Source organism: Parasteatoda tepidariorum, chromosome 7 (genome assembly GCF_043381705.1).
Source record: "Parasteatoda tepidariorum isolate YZ-2023 chromosome 7, CAS_Ptep_4.0, whole genome shotgun sequence".
In the NCBI taxonomy this organism is placed as follows: domain Eukaryota; kingdom Metazoa; phylum Arthropoda; class Arachnida; order Araneae; family Theridiidae; genus Parasteatoda; species Parasteatoda tepidariorum.
Genome location: NC_092210.1, coordinates 12,969,448 through 12,985,923, shown reverse-complemented (window position 1 = coordinate 12,985,923; position 16,476 = coordinate 12,969,448). Strand labels below are relative to the sequence as shown.

Below are 16,476 nucleotides of genomic sequence, written 5' to 3'. Positions count from 1 at the left end.
TGGATTTGAAATTAATAAGCAATTGAAGTTCAAATGATATTGCTTTTCATACATTTAAATTTTGCATAATGGAGTATTTATTTTTTCCATGATTATTTATTTATTATTTAGGAGCTTTTGAAGTTTAAAATCATTTGACTATTTTTACCCTGTTTGTTATATAATTTACCGTAATTCCAAGTTTTTTATAATAGAAGTATAACACTTACGAGTTTTTAAATGAATAATATAATGCTCTGTTAAGCAATAAATTTAAAATTTTCTTAAAAATTTTAATGTCAAATTATTAGTTCAAAACCAAATATACCATTTTAGCAACATTAGGTTTCAATGGTTCTATTTTTAGATTTTAAATGATTCATTCATGCATGTTTTGTGTATTTCATTCATTTGGGATTGTGACACTAATTTAAAACCAAAATAATAATGTTTGAGTGGAAAATGAGAGATGAATGTGGTTAGGCTCAACTTCTTTTGTCATCAGTTTGCAGCTGGCTGATGACAAAGTGATAGTGACAGAATACTTAGAAAGTAATACACTCTTTCACTCTTGTTGAGATTCTAACTGCTGAAAAGGAATTAGTTTTGATAAGGAGATGATTTTCAGGGGACTGTTATACTTTTTTGTGTCATTTGATAATTTTAGAGTTAAATTTTTGAGTGAAGGGCTTTTCTCAATGCTTTCCTAACAATAGTTATAAATAGATTCTTTCTGCTGTTAGTTCTTCCTTTCTGATTCTTCTTTTACCTCCGTGATAAATCTGTTGTTAACAAGTGAGTTAATTGAAAAGAGAGTAATTTTCTTTATTTGTCTCATTTACAAATAAATTTTGCTTGCTCTAAGTGATGCATAACGGTACAACAAACAATGACTTTGTTGGAAACATATTCTGATTCAAATTTGAAAGATTTAGATATTGTCAGCCTGTCCTGCTAAGTGAGGGGTTTTAATTTTTACGTAAGGCAAAGTTGAAAATGCATTTCATTTCTTTGAATTTCATTTCATCATTCTACTCCATTCTATATCTGTAGAATATTGTTTTTAATATATATTGTAATATATATCTTAATAATATTGAAAAACATGAAGTGGAACTAAATAGCAAATAGGGACAAAAGCAAGTAAAAAATTCAAGATTCAAAATTCTATAGTCAATAGCAAATAAAAACAAAAAAGTAGATAGTCAATCATGAAATTGAATAAGAAGGTGAATTTGCTATGCCAACAGAACTTAGAATGTCGGAAACAAATTTAAAAAAATCATGGACGTGTATGAATTATGCTTTTGGCGTTTTTTAAAAACTATTCCAAGGAAATTAGTAGAATGTCTCGAAAAAAGAAAAGCTGAGTATGTCTCTTTTTTTTCAGGGTTGGCATTTACATCCTTAGACGCAATGATTACATCCTGGGGCAAGCAACTAATATTTGCACTGGCCTTTAATGCCAAGTTTCATCTAAAAGGGAGTGTTCACTTCAATATATTTTGCAGATGAGAAAGGTAGGAGGCAATTCATTCTGTTTTTTATACTATTTTTGCTTAAGGTTTTATTGTATAGTACTCCCTACATGGATGTTTTACTTAGGTAAATGACTGCTGCCCGATATTTCCTACGCTAGTATTTTTTCTGTTCTAAATTTTGCGAAATTCACCACTTGGTCGGCACAAAAAATACTATGTCTATTAAAACACTTACACTAATTTTCCTTTTGATTTCATATTAATGCATCGAACTTTATACGCAAACAAATATTTTAACATTCAGAAAACAAAATACAAACAACCTTGATAAACAGTAACATTTAAAAATGAAAAACAAAAAATTCATAACTCTTGCTACATTTTACGCCATTTGTTATAAACTGCTATTTTTAAACTTCGCCACCAAAAATATTTCCAAGCAGTATACATAATAATAAAATTAAGTAAATATTCAGTTTGAAATATTGCTTACAAATTATTTAATTTCAAAGACTTTTTAGAAGAAATAAAGGGGGATATCTTTGCAACAGCGAAGCTTCTGTTGTTTCTTCGAATTATTTCTTTTCTAGTATTACATGTGATACGGTTACTTCCTATTGGAACTTAATCTCGTAGGTTAATCCCGGAAGTGTGATTTTATTTCTTTTCATCAAAGCAGTAGGATCAGAAATCAGATTAATTCTTGAGATTAGAGGGGCTTGTAATTTCTCTTTTGATTCCATAATAAGGCTCATGTAATGCAATGAAAAACTTTATTTCTACAGACACAAAACATTAAATATGGTATTTATCAGCACGGATATTTGTTATTTTTGTTGACTTAGTTTCCCATTGTCGGAGTTTTTTTAAATAGCTTTCTCTGAGACTGTGGCAACGTCAATTAGATCTTAACTGAACATGTTTTTTTAATTATTATTTTGTATACTGAAATTATTTTCCAAAAAAATCCCCTCTTTAGACGTCTCATATGTTATATATAATTCGTCTTTTTATTAAATTTCGTACAGATTAAGTTACCCGAGTACCTTTTTAAAGACAATCATTGACAAAATTACATATTTTCTTGAAATAAAATGAAAGTCTGGACCTTTTTCTTTCAAAACCTTTTTGAGTTTTATTTATACAAAAAGAACGAAATTTATGATGATTTTTTTTAAAAAAAACATCGATATTAGTATTAAATAAACATATTTATTTTTTTTTACCTTTTTCTTAAAACTAATTTTTTGGTTACTTTCCTTCATTCAAAACGCATTATTTCGAAATTTTTTTTTAAAGTTACTTCAATTTTTGTATGAATTTTTTTTATGCATTCGTCTAAGGAATAGACTATAGACTAGTGACTATAGTAAGTTTTACATCAGCTCAGTTAACCTTCCGTCCATAGAAAATAGCCCAACCCGAGAGAAATACATCACAGTAAATAAAATTTAAATAGTTTAATTTCCTTGGGCTGTTTGGTACCATTAGATCCACGGCTCGGTACCGGTTCGTGGACCCTGTGAGCTCTGGTTTAATTAACGGGGGAATGAACAACTTGTATATTGTATTATTATTATTACAAGGTGTAAAATGACTAATATATAATATTATTGAACGATGTATATTTTTTTAAAAATATTTATAATATTACAAAGTACTACGCGTTTTAAAATTTTGCCTAAAGGGGCACAATATATATGTCCGTTATCAAGATTACGAGGAATCGCCAATCGCTGCTCATTGTTGGAAACTTGGACATAATTTAAGTTTTGACAATGCCATAATTATTTCCAGCTCAGTTGCATCAGCTCATTTTGATGCCTTGGGATCTTGTTTCTTTCATATATATGAGGATTCTCTTGTAAACGACATTAGATCCTCACCGTCCCTCGATAGCGCTTGGAAATGCCTTTTACCCGGTTTGTTTCGCTCTTAGTCAAAGCGGTTTTTCTTGTTCTGTTTTTTAATCCGTATTTTTATTTTCTCTCAGCTATTTGGGTAGTTCTAGTTTTGTTTATCACCTTTACTTTCCATTTTTTGTTCGCAACTTTACGTTTTATATTTCAAATCACTTTTGTTTTCGCTCAATCATATCTGGCAAGTCTTGAAAATTGGCACCTATTTTTCAACGCTTGAAACATGTCGACTATTATTGCCAATTTGCAATTTTTTGTAGTGAAAAAAGTTTTTTATTTAAGTAATTACAAGGCATAGCTCTTATTAAAAAGCACAATATATTTTTTTAATATTTATAATAAATTAACATTGTCAATTATCATCCATATCATTTTTAAAAGCATTTAGTTTGCATCAAGAAACATTTAGATACCCACAAAATCCAGCACTTAAGCTTGAAAATGTATAAATAAAGACAATAAATGCAACAAAAAAAAATTATCAATGATAAATAGTGAAAGAGATAAGAACCTTCACGATTCATGTTCTCGGAATGTAGTGCAACTGGAGAATCTTTAGAAAAGTGTTTTAAATAAAACTGCAACCAGAAAAAAGTATTTACATTATAAATATTAAAAATATAAACAATCTTAGTACAATCAATGTGAGCAAAAAATATATATCAGAGATAATATAATTCAAGCAGATGGAAATATTTTCCATGTTTGTTATCTCAAATAAATTCAAAGTCTAGAAGAAATAATAAGAATGGATCATTATATAAGAGTGTCACATGTGGAGAAAGTATGATTTACCACTATATTTCTGAAAGACCTCAATTATTACGAGTATGTCAACAAATGACACTCATATGTTTTAGCTCAATTATATTATACCAAAGATTGGCATTTATTATATATATATATGAGATTAGGAACTAATCAATTGTCTTGTGTATTCCCTCAACTGACGTATATTCGAAATAGCCAATTATTATATTTTATTGCATTGTAATATTATTCAGTGAAAGCTACAATTAATCTAATAATTGACGTCAGTGTGTCCTATTTATTATCTACAACTGAACTGAATGAGAAAATATTGTTATTGTGGGTATTTCTGAACATAATAACTTAATAAAAGTAACATATGAAAATGCATTATAACTCTTCTTTCGAAAAAAGTAATTTCAAGATGCATGCAAAATGTTGTTTCATAGTCAAAAGTACTGTATATGCAATAAAGATCATTTCGAAATCTAAGTGCACAATTTACTCTTGAACAAAGACATAACAAAGACAATCAAATGCAACCAATGTAGATCAAGTATTTCGCGAAAATTAGTGGTAAAGGCAATTATGAACTTACCGATGTCATTTTTTTGAAGTGAAATAGAAATAAAAGATTTTTCAAGGATTAGTGTATATGAAACTGCCCCTGGAATTTCTTTCAAACGTGTTCTATAACCTGTGTTTATAATGTGTTACAAACATATGTTTCAATACATGCGTTTCAAACATATGTTTATAATGTATTACGAACATGTGTTTCAATATATGTATTTATAACATGTTCTTGAAATAAAATGTAGATAAAAGAGTGGTTTAAGAAAAGAATTTTCACAAAGAATTTTCTTCAAACAGATAGAATTATTTCCTGCCTTTTGTCAGACTCAGAATCTGGAGGAAATAATTAACTGGATGTCAGCTGTGTTTATAAACAGTGGCATTAATGATTTCAGTTATTTTCTATTATTATCTCAAAATTTGAATGATTGTGGTCCTTCATACATTGAATTTTACCCAAAAACTAGCAATAATTAACTCATCACCTGTCAATTATTGTGTGTGTCATTTATCAATGTTTCTTTTATCCATTATATTGTTTTATATAATGTCAATTATTATGTCAGCAGTTGTTAATGATTAATTTAGCAATAACCAATTATAAGCCCTTTTACATAATATTTAAACAAAAAATAGCTGCTATTAAATTAACTAGTGGGCTGCACCCCCTGCTCGCTAACGCTCGCCAACCCCCGAAAATTGCTACGCAATCTTATATGGTTTGCTTTGCTCGCTACTAACTTAGGTACATTCCAAATGCACAAAATTCTAAGAATTCAGAACAATCATTCAAATCCATATAACAACTTTTTTTTAAAAAAAATTTACATCTTTTTAGTAAATACTACGTCATTAAGATAAATTTGAATTCAAATAAATGACTTGTAATTCGTTAATCCTATTAGAAATGCGCTATAGTATAAAATCTGAAGATAAAATTTCTAAAACTGATATCTCTTTAAAAAGGTTAAAATTTTGGCTATAATTAAGTCTATTAAAAATTTAAATAAGTGAATTGCAATGGAAAAGCCTGCATAAGCAAATAAATTCTAGTAAAACAAATAAATTCGTGATATGAATCAAAAATCATCGAATAAATTCGTGAAAAAAAGCGCTTTCGACAAAATAATAAAATAGAGATCTATCGACAAAGACTACTCACTTCTGCCTAGCTTATGCTCTCTCTGGTATTTCAGTTTCTGTTTTTAAAAGCGCTATATGTTGAGCCATCTCAGCTAGATTTTGAATGTGACATTTTTAGCGGCAATCATTGGTCGATTTTATAGCGTTGCCATTCGGGGAGTTGTAATGAGGCTTTTTTTTGTCGCCGTGTAAGAGAAATATATATATAGATTGTCAATTATTAAGCCTAAGTTATCAATCATTAAATTAACAGATTTTCAGTTATCATCAGCTGATAATTGTGAATCCTAATCGCAAATTTATTTCTCAAATTCTTTGGCCTCAATTATATCATATTATTATGGAATTTCTGAATAGAGTCTCTAATAAAAGTAGCTTTAATAAAATACATTCCTATTATTCATACAAAAAGCAATTTCAAGATGCATGTAAGATTCATATTCAAAAGTATTTTGTATGCATTAAAGATCATTTAGAAATCCCCCAAAACTCAACAATGTCGGAACAAAGACAATCAACTGCAACCAATGTAGAACGAGTATTTCTCTAAGATTAATGGAGAAAGAAATAATAATCTAGACGGTGCCATGTTCTCAAAATGAAATGTAGATGAAGGAGTGGCTTAAATAAAACTGCACACGGAATTTCCTTCAAACAGATAGAAATATCTTCTGTCTTTGTTCTTTCAAATAGATTCAGAAACTAGAAGAAATAATAAGAATGGATTACTTTAAACTTATTCGATGATTGGGGTCTCCTTTCTGCGGATTTTCTCAGAGGATTGAAATGAATTCCCTTCTCTTTATTTATAGATCGAAATCTATTTTTAGCAGAAACTTTTTGATTCTGTGTTTTAAGCAATTCTTATAAATACAATGGCATCTGTTGTCGATAGTATTTCGGGGAAGATTTAACCTTTTTCGTCATTTTCTTGGCAGAATTGTTCAAAACTAGGTAGCATTTTAGTGAAATTGTTACAAGAAATAAACTTTTATCTAATCAAAGGCGTAGTAAAAAGCTAAACTGCAATTCCCCAAATTTATAACCCACCAGGTTTTTTATAGAGATTTTTTTTATTTAATTTATCATATCGCATAAATAATTTTGTTAGTTTTAAAGATTTCAGGAAGTTTCTGCTCCATTTCGCAAGTTTTTTTTAAAGTAACGTGAATTTGTTTCAGCAGTTTAATATTGATCGATAATATATGCTTGTTCACAAATGAAATACGACATCTAAATAAACATTTAAAGTTCATTACATAATTAATTATTATAAATAATAAGCTTTTAAATAAAGTTAAGTTTAAGTTAAAATTGTAAATAATAAGCCTGTAATTATACAAATTTCATGAGGGAAAAGCGCTATTTTTTATTTATTTATTTTTTGAATGTTAAATGAATTTGTTTTATATTAGTAATTTATAAATTTTTAATCAAAACGCATATTTTATTTCTGCTAGTTATATAAAATAACTAGAAATTTTTAAGTGAATTTAACTAGAAACTTTAATTTATATTTGAATATAATGTCTAGTTCTTTTGGATCAAAATATTAAATTATCTTTAAATAAATTTCATTAATACATGCAATTTAGCTTCAGAAAATGCTTATTTTGTTATTCACGGAATTATTTTTTTATTTGGGAAATTATTTTTTTTATTTATGAAAAATTATTTGAATATACTTATTTATTTGTGAAATTTTATATTTATTAATGTACAATGCGCAAAATAAAAAACGGACCAACCTGAATAACTTTCAATCTAATGATTGGATCTTCAATCTTAATGTTTCGAAGGGATGACCCCAAATATGCTAATTAAAAACTGTAGACGATATTTTAAGTTACGAAATTAGGAAAAATGCGTACTTTCTCTGAATAAACATGCCTTTTTTGCCGGATTCGGATCTCTGACCCCTAGATTTAGGAGGTAGCAGCAATCTATGAAACATGGTTGCAATAGTGTGGTCAGGAGATCGTTCCAAATTTTGAACCCCTTAATGTTAATTTCATCTTTTGCAGAGTATGTCAGAGTATCTTGAGAACTTTTTACACGAATTGAAAAATCTTCGCACACAATTATAAAATCCATTTTAAAGGATAATTTCAAGCAAAAAAGAAATTTTAGTAAATAAATACTATTTCTTGTAATTTTTTTAATAGCAGTTAAATCACTACTTTTGAATTTTAAGGTAAATACTTTTTTACATAGTTTTAAATAATGTACACTCATGTCCATAAATTAAGAATAATGAAGTTCAGGCACAGAAAGAGACAGAAGCCAAACAAATTTGACTTATTTGTAAAGTCTATGTATTAAGCAAAATGTAAAGAGCAAAAAAGATGCTATATGTTTGACATAATTAATAAAAATTGCGATTTTTACTCCCTGGAGCAAATTTCAAAAAAGAACCTATTTACAAAAAACAGTATAACATGGTTAGATGGTTAATACGGGGTATGTCTCCCGGACGATGCAATACAGGCCGTACAACGCCTAGGCATGCTGAGTATCAAATTATCAATCTGATCTTGGGGAATATTACACTACTCATCAAGCAATGCCCTCCGAAAGTCCGGTAGGCAGGTGTGAGGGGGTTGACGGGCTGCAATTCGTCGGCCAAGCATTTCCCACTCATGCTCTATTGGATTCAAGTCCGGTGAGTATGCTGGCCAATCCATACGGGTGATATCCTCCGATTGAAGGCTTTCGTCTACAATGTTTGCACGGGGAGGACGGGCATTGTCGTCCATAAACAGAAATTCAGCACCCATGGCGCCCCGAAAAAAACTTACATGTTGTTCCAGAATGACATCCCTATAGATGTGGCCTGTCATCGTTACACTCTGAACATGCAGGTCAGTTCTGGAACCAAGAATAATTCCTCCCCAAACGAGCCATCCTGCACCACCGTAACGGTGTCGTTCAATGGTGTTGTCTTGGTGGTAACGGGTACCTGGCGCTCTCCATATGAAAGTCCGGCGAGAATCAGACTGCAAACTAAACCTGGACTCGTCGGAAAACATCACACAAGACCACTGTTGCGGTGTCCACAATGCATGCTCTCTACTCCAGGCTAATCGCAGGCGACAGTGAGTTGCGGTAAGTGGAACACATCTGACAGGCCTACGAGCATATAGACCAATGTGCCCTAAGCGTCTGTACACGGTCTGCCTTGAAACTGTCGTACCGGTAGCTGAAGAGAGCTGACGAGACAGGTCTGATGCTGTGCTCCGTCTGTTTCTTTTGGCAGTAACTGCCAAATACCGGTCTTCATTCGGCGTTGTAACTCGGGGGCGACCTGTGCTGTAACGTCTACTCACATTACCATCATCTTGGAATCGTTGCCAAAGCCTGGAGATGACACTCTGGGCGATTCCAAGTTCCTCGGATACTTGCAGCTGGGTACGTCCACATTCCAGTCGTCCGATGATTCTACCATGTAAAAAATCATCCAAATGCTTCCTTTGTGCCATAACTATGCGGTTATTGCACTGAAAGGTTTTTAAAGCGCTTGTGAACAATTTTACTTCTTTGCCACCATTCCTTATATACCCCTCTCTTACACTCTCTTCATTGTGACGTACTACCAGCGTCATCTAGCGGTTTCCTGTAATTTGCATATTCTTCTTCAGGAGGTGTGTGATAATTCTACAGGTGAAATTTTAATTTTAGAGATTGATTTCCGTGTGATTCTGAATTATCCTTAATTTATGGACATGAGTGTAATTTTAAATGGCAAAATTTGAGCAAAATTGATTGAATTGTGCAATGAAAAGCGAATTTTGAGAAAGTTGTAATTTTTAAATTTGATATCTTGGGAAATATTTGACTGATTTCGCACAAATTTTATATTTCGCCATTTAAATTTGCATTCTTTAAAATGATGTAAGAAACTGCATGCCTTGCAATTCAATTTTTTTATTAATATTAAAAGAAATAAAAAAAATAATAAATATTTACAAAAATTTATATTTCGTACTGAATTATCTTTTGATAAACGAGTTTTATATTTGTGTGAATTTTTTTTCCAAATCGCTTAAAAAGCTCTTGAGATATGGTGAAATAAGCAAAAAGTAAAATTAACATTAATGGGTCCAAACTTTGGACCGCTCTTCTGACCAAACTATAAGGACCATATTTCCCAGATTGCAACTACTCCCATATTTTGTGGATCAAAAATCTGAAGGCGTCGGAAAAAAAGTACGTTTGTCAAGAGAAAATACGTTTTCGTGTCTGAATTCGTAACTCATAATATCGTCTTCACTAATTAATTAGCCTATTTTAAGGTCACCGTGACGATCCGATCACTGGATCAAAAGTTACTCAGGAGGTCCGTATTTTTATTTATTATTTTATTATTATAAGCTGACCAGGTGGCCGAGTGGTTAGCGTGTCTGACTGCAGAGCAATTGGCCGCGTGTTCGAATCCTGCTCAGGGCATGGATGTTTCATTCTCTCTCTGTGTTCTATGTCCTTTCCTCTTTGACTGAATGTGATCCGCCCTATAAACGGGTTTGTGGTTGTGTGACGTTGGTGACGCTGCTCCACCGCCGTGGCTTCGCTACAGGTGCCCACTGGGTAACGAAAAGAGAGTAGCAGTTCATTTCTGTGGCCAATGGGACAAACCCCAAGTGCCCACTATTGAAAAAAAATTATTATTATTTTTTGGCGCATTATACAATACGACAGACGGCTAAAAATTTTCCGCCAAAAATTCAACTTTCCTACCAGTTTATTTTTGAACAAGTTTTCGGAGCTTGAACTATCTCTCCGCCTATTTCTACCTAAATTACTCCTCTAAAGTGTCAATTAAGAAAATTCGGTTCAACACTGAATCAATTTTTTTGCAGAATTAGTGCCTTCTGTATTTCCTATTTGATTCGATTTAATTGAAAAGGAAAAAAAAGGTTCCCATTTTCCTTAACATTACAAAATAACTGAATTAGTTTTAGAATAAAAGTGCTTTATATTCATAAGTATTGAGAGAAAAATATTTTTACAGTCATTGAGAAATATAACTAAAATAGCTTTTTAATTACAACTTTAAGATTTTTTTTTCAATTCAGAGAGTTTTCAATTGAAGTGTACACCGCCGGAAAGTATAAGTGTATTTTTCCTCTTTACTTGAATCTTGATTCAATATTTCTGGAGTGTTTTTCAGTGTAAAACGGCACTTAGATTAATTGAAGTGGATATCGTTATTTTTAACGTTTACTTGTGCTTTGTATTAAAAAGAAATGCCTTCTTTCTTTACTAAATTGTTGCGAAAGAAATCTGTTTCTTTCAGACTAGTTTTACGCCTAGTTTATTTCATAAGAGCTATAAACTAGTCCTTATTGATTTTTTTTGTTTTTCTTAAAATATTATTTTAATGTTTTCTTTCAAACTCATTATATTGCTTTCATTTAAACATATTTATTATAAAACGATGCGTAGAAACTGAGCTTGTTGGCGATGAATTATTGACTTCTTTAAAAATCTCATGTTTTAATAAATTTAAAAAGTTCGATTTAGATCTCTAGGCTACATTTTATAATTATCATCCTCAATATATGCTTTTGGAACCTTATTTTGAACATATGTGATCTTACTATTTATGAAATAACTATAGCATTTTTAAAATTTATGTATTTTTGAAGAATAGGTGGTTTCACTATGAAGCCACTTATTTTTGAACCACTTATATTCACCAGTTTTTCCACTTTAAACAAGTGAATTCACAATAAAACCGCTTATTCTCATCACTTCCTTTTCAATATAATTCACTTCATTATTATTCATTTCACATCACTGGTTATGACTTTTTTCAAAAATAAATGATTTAACTGTTAAACCACCTTGAGTTAAAAACTTGACCAAAGCCTGTGCACTGTAAGAATTGCAAATTAATATTTGATGGAATCGCAAATTAATATTTAAAACTTGACCAATTATTGACATGGAAAGCGAGAACAAAACTATCAAAACCTTTTTGTTTGTCAAAGTACGAGAAGATTTGAAAGTTGATTAATTTCATTTACATAACTAATTTTCATTTCAAGGTTCATTTACATAACTAAATAAATTGCAATTTATAGAATTTTATGCATTTAAAAAAGCTTCTGGAACAAGCTTTCCGACAAAACATGCAACATGGAAAAGTGTTAAATCCATTGCCAGTAGGAAACTATCTCGATACAATGAACATCCTCCATTTACTGAATTCCATGATACAAACTGGCTATTTCCTAGATAAAATCGAAAGCAAAATCTCTTATCAATTTACAAATTCAAAAGAAGATGTGAGATTCATTTACAAGTGTACTTCATTCACCAGACCTTGGTATTACTTGCTCCGTAAAAACTAATAACAGAAAATCTCGAATAAAAATTATTATAGTATTTTTGGACAAAAATAAATAGAAAAAGGCTACCGTTTTGGATTCTTCAACATTGAATTCTTTTGATTACTGTGAGAAACAATCAAGGTATCAAGTTTATAAAAATATATATTAAAACCAGTATATCCTCACAAAGAAAAGAATTCTGAAAAAATTACCGTACTATATAGTGGAGTTTAAAAACGTTTCAGGTTAAAAAGTCCACCAAAACCTTTTTTAAACTGGTAAGAAAACCACAATTCTGGTAATGAAACCAAATATATGGTATTCAAACCATTCATATAATAAGGTTTCAGCTCATATGGTATGGTTTACCAAAAATTCTGGAGATCAGACTGTGTTAGTAATAAAAAATTGTATCAAAGTTTTGTATTTTTAATATTTTCGAAAGAAATTATTATTGCGGCATAGCGATTTTGATTTATGGTGCAAAGATGCTGCTTGAGAGTCTAAAAAATATTATATACTTCTTTAAAGACCAGAAATCATTATTAATACTATCTTTGAAAGTAAACAAATAAAAAAAGAAAATGTCTTTCGTCTTTACATGGTACACTTTAGGAGAAATAATGGTATGTTTTTTTTTAGCTTTCAACTATAAAACTAGACTTACCCGCTTAACTAAATTGTGAAAAAAATTCTTTTGTTGAGTATATAAAAAGCTGGACTTCTTTAAAACTTTAAAGCTTCAGAACGAGAAACTAACTTCTTTTATGTCCGTTGTAAGAACCTGTTTCTCAAAACTTTTAGAATTTTAAGTAACTTCAGTTTTCGTATGTTTCACTATTGTTTAAAACAAAAAAATCGGCATGTTCGGGTTTAGTTATTTTTGTTCGTTTTTTTTAAGAAGTTATAATTTTTAAACTACGTAACCACAAACAGTTAAACTACAAACAGTCATCTTAAACATTGATGAATAATTCTAACTATACACAAAAATAATCAGGTAACAGAATATTAATGATTGAGAGCAATCAAAGTTGCTTTTTAACACTTAGAAGTCAATTGACTACTTGCAGCCACCAAAACTTTTATTCCGTTGCAGTCGTATGTCAGCCCTTAGCCACCAAAACCAAAAACTATACCAAATAGCAGACAACCTTACATCAAACGTATTTTCATTTTTTTTCNTTTTTTCTCTTTATTTTCATGCATTGTCATCCAATTCTGAACTATGTGCCAAATTTGAAGTCTGTAGCTAGTCGGGAAGTTAGTTTAAAATCGTTTACAAACTGCTGATTCTTCTACAATTAACGTCGCAGGTTACGAAGTTTAACTTCTTCCGCGCGGAAGGACTACACGCACTATTTTTTTTAGCTTTTATTAACAGGTATTGTAAACCTTGTTTTAGCCTTTTTTTCATGCTAGCTTTGTCCAAGCTCTCAAATGTTTGTGTTGAAAACATATTGATCAAGCTAACCTTCACTTTTAAGGTGTTAGACCTTGTTTTAGTGATTACCATGAAATCTAAAATAGACCTTGAGAAAGTGAATTTATACCTTGGTTTCTACTTTTTTTGGCGAATGATGATTGATTTTCGATTTCAGAAGGTTTTTCTAGAATTATTTTATAAAGGCTGATTCAATCTCAATAAAAATGCAAGCTTAATGCAAACTTCGTAGGGCGTAAACTAGCATAGTTAAATTTAACATTGTTTCAAGCTTGCATGATTTATTTGTTAATCATATAAAAAAACCTTGTTGGGCTTTGTTATAAACGTTATTTCTGGCATTAAAATCAATATTATACAGCTATCTATGATATTGATTGTATGGTATTGATTGTATGGTATTGAATAATAGAGATAAAATAAATGGATAGGCATTGTATAAGTATAGTAGGTAAGTATAAGTATAGTATGAGTATAGTATATAGTATAAGTATAATATATAGTATAAGTATAATATGAGTATAGTATGTAGTATAAGTATAGTATGAGTATAGTATATAGCATAAGTATAGTATAGTATATAGTATGAGTATATTATATAGTATAAGTATAGTATGAGCATAGTATATAGTATAAGTATAGTATGAGTATAGTATATAGTATAAGTACAGTATGAGTATAGTATATAGTATAAGTATAGTATGAGTATAGTATGAGTATAGTATATAGTATAAGTATAATATGAGTATAGTATATAGTATAAGTATAGTATGAGTATAGTATATAGTATAAGTATAGTATGAGTATAGTAGTTTTAAAAATGACATTTTACGACTAGTGTTTAGGAACAACGGGTTTTTTTTTTAATTTGTTTTTTTAACTTTTTTTCCTTGTTATCTTTCCCAATCTGTTGATTCAGCAATATTCAATTCTGACCTCCATAAATACTATATGTATATTTAGCATCCTGTAAAGGGTTAAAATAGACTGTTGTATTTTTTTTTCTTTTAGCACTGCCTACCTACCTGTCCTCTTCACGCTTGTTGGCACGTAAGGCGTCAACTCTCTTTTTTCAAGCACCCATGTCCTATGTCTTCTCCCATCCATATTACAAAATAACAAATAAAATACTAACAAAATACTATCTTGCCTCTTCAAATCTCCTCCTCTACTACTCAAATCTCCTACTCAATACTATCTTGCCTCCTCCTATCTTCTTCAAGTAAGTTTCAGACTTCATCTTTTAAATTTTCATTTGGGTTGATATATAGTAATAATACACATCACAAAAAAAGATAAACAAATCCATCGGTCAAAAAGTGGCTCAACAAATGTTCAAAACATTGCTAGAATTTTAAAAATCCTGAGCTATCAGCTGACAATCGTCTTCATTTTATGCTTTATACGGATCTTCGGAATATAAGAAATACGTCTTAATTTTACGGATTACATCGGAAATACTTTATAATACAAATTGGGCAAAACTCAAGCATATCGTGAATTAAATGAGTCAATCCTTATGCACTAGAAATGTTATAAGCAAATTAGCGTAGTTAATGGCAAATTACCATAGGTAAATTAGCGTAATTAAACAAAGGTTGTAGATAATTTTATTTAAGTCAGAAAGCGATTTTTTTTATGCTTGCTGTAACTTTTCCTTGAAACAATACATTTTTAGGTACATTTCCTTTTCAACTTAATTAAACTGAAATTAAGTTAATAAAACAATTAAGAACAAGTAGTATGAAATGATAGTTTTTTTTTCCCTGCAAAATAAAACGAATGATACCCACAGGAAAAAGTTTGATATTTAAAATTTACTTTGCCATCATTTAATGCGGAAAGAGTCTGGTTTCATTTCCTTAAATTACAAGAAAATATTTTTTCTCTGAAGTTGTTAAAGAAACTCAAATCCATCGAGCCCTAGGAATTCCTTATTTGACAAAAAAAATAATTTTTTTTTATGGTCAGCGTCCTTAAACTAAACATTAGTTTAATTAAAATAAAAGACAATTTAGGTTTTTATTGAGTTTCTTAAAAAATTCGTTTTATTTTTTAATGTATTTAATCTTGAGTCTTGTGTGCCTAAGGCTAGTTAGAATACTAGACAGGCGAATGCATGCCTGAAACGGCGGGAATAATTAAATTTAAATTACAAGTTTTGTTCATTTTTGTATTTTGTTTAAATGTTGAATTTTTATTACATGTATTCTGTACTGAGAGAGCTACTCCGGGTATTTAATTAGCTAGGTATTTTTTCCTTGGCAGGAATGCACTTTTCTTTTCAAATATGACAAGAATGCATGATTTTTTTAATTAAAATTTATTAATAGCCCTCTACAATCTTCGTGAGAAGTCTAAAGATAAAGGTATAACTGCAATAATCTTTTTTTTAAATGCACCATAAAAACCATAACATAAAAACAAAATTAGCTCTAAAATACCAGGAGGACAGAAAGAAAAAACTCATTGACTGAAAGCGAGCCTGCAACTTTTAACCCTATTACGCAGATAAGACCTGTGCTCCTATTATATGCTCCTATTATTGTATTGATATTTCGATATTTAATTTTGATAAGAAAAACAGTTTAATAGTTGTTGAAATATTTGTCAGATTATCGGAATTATATTTATACTAAAATCTAAAGTTTGAATTTTTTTCTCATAATATATAATTTATTAATAATTAATTCTGTGCATTAAATAATTTTTAATGCTGAATACCTGTTTCTGTTAAATCTAAATAACTGCAAATAAGGGCAAATTTGAAAATTGATCATATAGAAGTTAGCCGTGCTAGAAAGACTTTGTCTTTACCTCAGTAAACAACACAGCTGCTTCGTGATATAGTT

General features: G+C 30.1%; 1 long non-coding RNA gene across 2 annotated transcripts in view; it reads left to right on the top strand.

The window, feature by feature from the left end:
• Nucleotides 1-565: 565 nt before the first annotated feature.
• The window catches only part of LOC139425984 (uncharacterized), a 41,895-nt gene continuing 25,984 nt past the window's right edge, over nt 566-16,476 (top strand). Inside the window, exons 1-3 of one of the 2 annotated variants that reach the window (XR_011637196.1) lie at nt 566-774; nt 1,370-1,499; nt 14,636-14,760. This is a non-coding gene — a long non-coding RNA (uncharacterized lncRNA). Of the gene's footprint in view, nt 775-1,369; nt 1,500-14,635; nt 14,761-16,476 lie in introns of those variants that run through there. The other variant, XR_011637197.1, reaches the window with a different exon arrangement.